Source organism: Polyodon spathula, chromosome 2 (assembly GCF_017654505.1).
Source record: "Polyodon spathula isolate WHYD16114869_AA chromosome 2, ASM1765450v1, whole genome shotgun sequence".
Lineage (NCBI taxonomy): Eukaryota > Metazoa > Chordata > Actinopteri > Acipenseriformes > Polyodontidae > Polyodon > Polyodon spathula.
This window is the reverse complement of record NC_054535.1, coordinates 57,461,864-57,470,010: the sequence shown is the minus strand read 5'-3', so window position 1 is coordinate 57,470,010 and position 8,147 is coordinate 57,461,864. Positions and strand designations below refer to the sequence as shown.

Here is an 8,147-nt window from a genome sequence, read left to right as displayed (position 1 = left end):
GTGCCTGGATGGCCGCCGCCATACTGCACAAACCATTGATTGGTTTTCAAAATCCATTTTACAGTGAGTCAGATAACTTTGTCATAAACAAAAATTGTATTTGAGAATGCATTTAAGCAGCTCCTCGATTAGTGAACACTGGGGGGGGTGGGGGGGGGGGGGGGGGGGGGGGGGGGGGGGGGGGGGGGGGGGGGGAGGCGGCCACATTGTAACTGTCATTGACAGCTAACATGTCCGTGGGGAGAAACCAGCAAGCCTACGACAACATGCCAACTGCAGCATCAACTTTCTAATAACCAGCTCAGTTTTCTAGGGAATTAGCAGCACTATAGCCTCTAACAACCTAAGATATCCTCACTGTTTTAGTGTTCAGATGGAATATCTGTACAATTGAATAACTCAAAGCTGCTCAGTTAATTTAGTAGGTATATTTGCTAGGCTGGTCTCATATTTGTTGTTCAAATCTTTGGGATCTTCAGTCAGAATATATATCATTCCTAGTTGCTTAAAATTATTACAGATTCATTTTGATCTGAAGATTTTCAGATTATTGTCAAATTACAGTGAACAATTTAACAAGACAAAATGTTTTTCACAAGTTTACCTTTTTTTTTTTTAAATCACAGAATTGCAACTTGAATAGCTTGCATTGACTATAAGAAATAGTGTTGCTACAGATCCAGCTGTAATAATTATGCATGTATCTTTGAAGTAGAAGCAAGTGATTAAGCAATTTACAGTATATATATAATACTGTACAATGATTTCATCAACTGAAATATATTTTAAAAGGAAGTAGAAGTTAAAAAATAAGTAAGCAGTGGTAAGTACAGTAATAGCATGTTTGCTAAGAAATTTATGAAATAGTAAAGATAAGCTATTATTATCTTCAGATAACAACCTACCATGCTGATAACATCATGCCTTGCTGTATATCAGAAGGGTCATAAGACTACTGACACGTAAACAAAACTAAATATGTGCCATGTTGCTCAGCAAAATAAAAGTCTCAAACCTCACAGTATGCCTTTTAGAGGTGTGGAAACAAAGTAAATAAACAGTCCAGCAAGCGTGACTTTGAATTAAACAAATGAGGAGGTTTTATTATTTGTTGACAAAATTAAAGAATGCGTATACAAAGATCTTGAAAGGAATCTGCGTGAACGTCGTCCTCCAAGAAAATGTAACTGCTGTCCTTCAACAGTGGAAAAGAGTTCTAGATGACAGACCTTTGTCTCTTTTTAAACTCACAGGTTATTTTGCAACACACACACACACAAACACACACATGTTTACATTCCTATATTTGTGGGGACTTCTCATTGACTGTCACTATATTTTTATTTACTATTTCTAACTCCAGTCAGACAAAACACAGGGTGAAAGTCAACAACAAACTAATATTTTGGCACTTTTTTTTTTTAAGGCATATTTAGTTCTTAAAAACGTGTTTTATAAAGTGGGGACATCCCAACAACGTCGTTTTTCAGGAGTTACTATCTTTGTGGGGACATTTTCTCAAATTTTCTCTGCACATTGATAGTAATACCTGCCCACACAAACACTTGTAAATATAAACACAGATTTTTTTACTTCCTCTCACACATCTCCTCCTCATGTTTCAACCAACCTCGACTAAGGCAAACGTGCCTGTGGCAGAGCAAAGCTCTGCCCTTTTTAAATTGGCATGGATGGGGTTAACTTCCCCTACCTGCCTGGGTTTATTATGTTCAGGTGGCTGGGGTTGATTAGTTGATTAGGTTAATTAACGATCAATCAGCGCCCAGCCACCTGACATAAAAGGAGGCCTCTGCTTCTCATTTGGAAGGAGGGAGCTGAGGAAGCAGGTTGTTTTTTTTTTTTTTTTTGATTGTTTCGAAAGTTTGAATCCAATGAAGGCATTGCTCAGCCTGGAAATTGTTATTTTTGTAAGTTTTGCTTTTTGGCTTTATTTTTGTGTTTAAATTGCTTTGTTCTGGCCCTTGTGCCCTTTCATTTTTGTGTTTATTTATAATAAAATAGTTATTTTTTTTGAACTACAGACTGTCTCTGGGCCTCTATCCACTCGCCAGCCTGCCACAGTGCCCCTTTTATACTCCTAGCCCTGCCCCTGTAGTCAGTGAAACACCAGTCCCATTGGAACAAGTATTCTTAATCTTACATGTCTAGAGTGACTGGGATCTGTGTACGCCCCTTGCCAATCCTTCACCATGATGGTGCTCTCCTGTTAGGTGATTTGCATCATGGTCACATGATCTGGGTAAAGGACATCTTAATTAGCTCACACCGTCTGCTGCCGGGGGGGCTGAATCTTTTTGTTAAAGTTCTGATGCAACCTTTGAATGTAAACATCAATCTCTCTTTCCTACTTTCACCTGAAGAAGAGACCTTTGAGGTTCTGAAGCTTGTGAATAATTATTATTTAGTTAATCCAATAAAAAAGGTATCACATCTCCTTCTTTTTGTATATTATATGCAGAATTTTACTTAGCATTTCAACTCATGAAATAACATGACAAGGTACAGTTTGGATTGGCAAAGGGTCCATAGCAACTACAGCCTATCAGTGAGTGTTTGACTGATTTGGTTAAAGTTCCATTACAAGCAGCAAACACCATTAACTTTATAATGCAACTTAATTACTGTGTAATGGTTTTCAATCAATAAATATATACTTTTTAATTAGTTCTATTTGTATGTAAATAGTGTAGGTGTGGGAATGTAAGATTGACAGTGATGGGGTTAAATCTAGCCCTGCCAGCAATCACAGGTGTGGCCATTCCCCAGTTAGGTAATTGATGCTAATTGGGGAGTGGCCACATGTATAAAAGTAAGGAGAAATCCATTGTTTGAGGTGGTTAGGTGAGCACATGCATGGTGTTTTTGGAGAACATAGTTAGTGAAGGCAAATGTCCAGCCTGACAACAAAATTATTTTGTTTAACCTTTTATTTTGGCCCTCGTGACTTACAGTATATCAATTTTAGGGTAACAGCAGTAAGATCTGTCCCTATGTAGATCATTAAAATGTGTGCACTTTTAATTAATAACCAAACCAAACAAAACACAGGAACAAATCAAAAGGTCAAACAAAACACTGCAAACACTACAAAACTCTTTAAAATAAGCAATCCCAAAACACACAAGCTTTGCTATCTACATCTGTGTATTTCTTACATGCTCTCTTTTCTCTCTCCGACCCACTCTCCAACACACTCCTCCAGCAGGTTTCCACACAGCTTAGAAAGTTGTCTCTCTCCACCATCATGATTTATGTGACGTAGCACGCACATACCACACACTATAGGAAGTGCATGTCCAAAACATTGTACGAATTTAAAGGGTGGGTAAATTGCCTTCTCATTTTTTAATTTTTTAATTTTTTTTTATGTGACACCATTTATTCACAGTTTTAAATTATTGCCATTTGATTCATTTAACCAATTTATATGGTGTGTCTGTTCAAAGGCGGACATCTTAGCCCCAGATAGGTCCTTTGCACCTGTGCCAAGATGGCTGCCAACCACCAAACACACACACACACACACACACACACTTGCAGAGCCTCTGCTCTGCCACACAACCTTGAACTTATACATTTATGACAGTTAAGATACTGATACATTTCCTCATGCAGCATCTTATCTCCTATGATAAATATATTGGTTTAAGATTGTATTTACAAACTATATAATAAAACAAAGTTATTATCTTATCCTGAGGTAAAAAAAAAATATGAACGCATTGTATGCTTTACAACAACACATTCAGGCAGGTTGTCAGGGTTTATGTTTTTTTAGATATTCAATGCTATTTCTGGACATTGATATATACTTAACAATGGGAATGGCATCTGTAATCGAATGGTAAGCGTGAAAGGAAATGGATGTATGAAAAAGTCTATAATCTGTATCAGGGAAACATAACATTTTTAGTGGATAATACCTGTGAACTTAAGAGAATCATAAAATACAGATGCATTCCAGATGTGAAGACACTACCTCAAAGCAAGTGGTCTGCTCATCGATGGCCAGAGTTTGAAACAATATGGCAGCGATTCTATTGCTTTGAGGGCTGGTAATTGCAAAGGCCAATCCAGAATCTTAATTTTCTTCAAGAATTCCATAGTTGACTTAGCCTTATGCTTTGGGTCATTGTCGTGTTGGAAGATAAAATGTCTGCCAATCGTAGAGGATATCATCGTACTTTGTTTATGTTTTGATACATGGCTGCATTCAGTTACTGAACTGCTAAAACGCCCCCATATCATGATCAAACCACCTCCAGGTTTAACTGTAAGTCCCACTGTAAGTTTTCTTCATTGAGGGCTTTCCCCTTTTATTCTCCATTTATGGGGAAAAGTTATATTTTAGTCTCAGACATTGTGGCAGAGCAAAGCTCTGCCCTTTAAATTGGCAGGGATGGGGTTAACTTCCCCTACCTGCCTGGGTTTATTATGTTCAGGTGGCTGGGGTTGATTAGTTGATTAGGTTGATTAACGATCAATCAGCGCCCAGCCACCTGATATAAAAGGAGGCCTCTGCTTCTCATTTGGGGGAGAGGGAGCTGAGGAAGCAGGTTGGTGTTTGTTTTGTGGTTTTTGAATTTTCTAAATCCAGTGAAGGCATTGCCCAGCCTGGAAACTTTATTTTTTGTGAGTTTTGTTTTTGCTTTATTTGTGTTTGAGTATCTGTTATTTTGCCCTTGTGCACTTTATTTTTGTTTATTTATAATAAAATAGTTATTTTTTTGAACTGCAGTCTGTCTCTGGGCCTCTATCCACTCGCCAGCCTGCCACATTTGGTGTCAGAAGTGGGATTGCGCCACCTAGAGGCTCAGAGCAGTATTTATTTATTTATTTATTTTTTTTTTTTTGAAAAAAAAAAATGGGAAAGAAGAGCAGACAGTGGAAAAGGCAGGACAAGCAGCAGCTGAAGAAATGTAAGCTGCTGCAGCCACCGCTGGAGGACCCGGCCAGCCTCTTCCCCTGGTGTTCCTGGTGTGGGAAGGAGGACCATCGTTGGCGGTCCTGCCCAGATGTGCCACCGGCAAACTGGTGTGGCCGGTGTGAGGAGGACGGCCACAACTGGGCAGGATGCCCCTACAACCAGGCCCAGGAAGAGGTGCCGTGTTCACCCCGGGCATCAGGGGCCACCCCACTACCTCCAGCACCACCACCTTCACCACCGTCCCAGGAGATCTGGGACTGGTTGATGCACCCTGAGGCAGACCTCGTCCACGATCTCCCCATAGTTATCAACACGCTGTGGCGTCGAGATGGGGAGAGGTGGGAACAGTGGGAGGAACAGCACCACCCGGCCTCCTTCCCAGAGGTTGCCCTCATGGTGGTTAATTACCTGGCGGTAGACATGGGAGATCCACCGGTCACTCCAATAAAGAGAGGTGAGCCGCCTTCCCGAGAGCCAGAGAGGGGTGAGCCGCCTTCCCGAGAGCCAGAGAGGGGTGAGCCGCCTTCCCGGGAGCCAGAGAGGGGTGAGCCGCCTTCCCGGGAGCCAGAGAGGGGCGAGGAGCTGCCGTCGTCCCCAGAGCCAGAGAGGGGTGAGGAGCTGCCGTCGCTCCCAGAGCCAGAGAGGGAGGAGGATCTGCCGTCGCTCCCAGAGCCAGAGAGGGAGGAGGAGCCGCCGTCGCTCCCAGAGCCAGAGAGGGAGGAGGATCTGCTGTCGCTCCCAGAGCCAGAGAGGGAGGAGGATCTGCCGTCGCTCCCAGAGCCAGAGAGGGGTGAGGAGCCTTCGTCGCTCCCAGAGCCAGAGAGGGAGGAGGATCTGCCGTCGTCCCCAGAGCCAGAGAGGGGTGAGGAGCTGCCGTCGCTCCCAGAGCCAGAGAGGGGTGAGGAGCTGCCGTCGCTCCCAGAGCCAGAGAGGGGTGAGGAGCTGCCGTCGCTCCCAGAGCCAGAGAGGGAGGAGGATCTGCTGTCGCTCCCAGAGCCAGAGAGGGAGGAGGAGCCTCCGTCGCTCCCAGAGCCAGAGAGGAGTGAGGAGCTGCCGTCGCTCCCAGAGCCAGAGAGGGAGGAGGATCTGCTGTCGCTCCCAGAGCCAGAGAGGGAGGAGGATCTGCCGTCGTCCCCAGAGCCAGAGAGGGGTGAGGAGCCGCCGCCGCTCTCAGAGCCCGAGAGGGAGGGAGCCGCCGCCGCCGCTCTCAGAGCCCGAGAGGGAGGAGCCGCCGCCCGCTCTCAGAGCCCGAGAGGGAGGAGCCGCCGTTGCCGCTCTCAGAGCCCGAGAGGGAGGAGCCACCGCCGCCGCTCTCAGAGCCCGAGAGGGAGGAGCCACCGTCGCCGCTCTCAGAGCCCGAGAGGGAGGAGCCGCCGCCGCTCTCAGAGCCCGAGAGGGAGCCGCCTCCGCCACCAGAGGGAGCCGGGCCGCTCTCAGAGGGAGCCTCCGCCACCAGAGGGAGCCGGGCCGCCGTCGCCGCCTCCGCCACCAGAGGGAGCCGGGCCGCCGTCGCCGCCTCCGCCACCAGAGGGAGCCGGGCCGCCGTCGCCGCCTCCGCCACCAGAGGGAGCCGGGCCGCCGTCGCCGCCTCCGCCACCAGAGGGAGCCGGGCCGCCGTCGCCGCCTCCGCCACCAGAGGGAGCCGGGCCGCCGTCGCCGCCTCCGCCACCAGAGGGAGCCGGGCCGCCGTCGCCGCCTCCGCCACCAGAGGGAGCCGGGCCGCCGTCGCCGTGCTACCTTGTAGATTCGGGGCCCCCTCAACCAAAGAAGGCTTGGGGGCTCCGACATCAACCCCGCCCACCACCACCCACCATAACAGCCCACCCAAGGGACATAATTGGACTCTTGGGGGGAGGGGGGTGGGGAGGGTGGGGGGAAGGGGGGAGTTGGCCGATTGCGGCCAGTGTACGTTGTACATGGGGGGAGGTGTGTGGCATAGCAAAGCTCTGCCCTTTAAATTGGCAGGGATGGGGTTAACTTCCCCTACCTGCCTGGGTTTATTATGTTCAGGTGGCTGAGGTTGATTAGTTGATTAGGTTGATTAACGATCAATCAGCGCCCAGCCACCTGATATAAAAGGAGGCCTCTGCTTCTCATTTGGGGGAGAGGGAGCTGAGGAAGCAGGTTGGTGTTTGTTTAGTGGTTTTTGAATTTTCTAAATCCAGTGAAGGCATTGCCCAGCCTGGAAACTTTATTTTTTGTGAGTTTTGTTTTTGCTTTATTTGTGTTTGAGTATCTGTTATTTTGCCCTTGTGCACTTTATTTTTGTTTATTTATAATAAAATAGTTATTTTTTTGAACTGCAGTCTGTCTCTGGGCCTCTATCCACTCGCCAGCCTGCCACAGACATAAATATGTGCTATGCCCCCCCTGAAGCCATCTCTCGGCGCCCCAGTGGTCCCCGGCCCCCAGTTTAGAAACTCCTATCATAAAGTAGTACATCAACGCTGTAGGAGCCATGAGTCACAGGCCTGGTTCTGAATACAGGCCTGGTGCTGAATATTGCAGACTGCAGGTGTAGCATCAGACAAAGATTTAAGAGGTGTTGTTTACTTCTGCCGGATATAATTTGGTAATTGTAACTCAACCATAAATGTAGAAAAATGTAATTCCTTGCCAAAAATACCATCTGTAGTGTAACTTGGATTACAGACAATTATGCCAATAACTGTAATCATTTGACTGCCTAGGCAGTGACAGGCGGATAATAAAGGCAGATGCAGCCTTAAAAACATGCTATTCTTGTCTTACATGGTGGCTAACCCTTTGGTTCCCAGAATTGTTCCTGAACAACATAATTAAGAAGAGAATCTAAATAAACTGCTACTTTTATGGTTCACACTGCAAAACTATATATAACCACCAGCACATGACTTGTTTATATCAACTTTGATATTGGAAACACATAATACGAAAACACATGTGATCATGTTTATGCTGTTTCATACTTTACTGTAATGCCACTGTATTTTTTTTTGTTAATCTGTATAGTGGTCAGTACGTGATTTTGTTTCTTTCTCTCATGTAATCCCTAAAATATGTCAATCTCCCTTGACTGCTAAAAGTTACCTTACTATTATTTGGCAACAGAGCATTTTGGGGTCTAGAGACTAATGCCGTGATGCTTGTTATCTTTATCAATTTGAATCCCTTTTGAACTTCCACTGTATTGATAATTAGAAAACCTTTCAATGCCATC

General features: G+C 45.6%; 1 long non-coding RNA gene across 1 annotated transcript in view; it reads right to left on the bottom strand.

Moving 5' to 3' along the window:
• LOC121298648 overlaps nucleotides 1–8,147 on the bottom strand; it is a 31,978-nt gene that overhangs the window by 11,536 nt on the left and 12,295 nt on the right. The window lies entirely within an intron of this gene.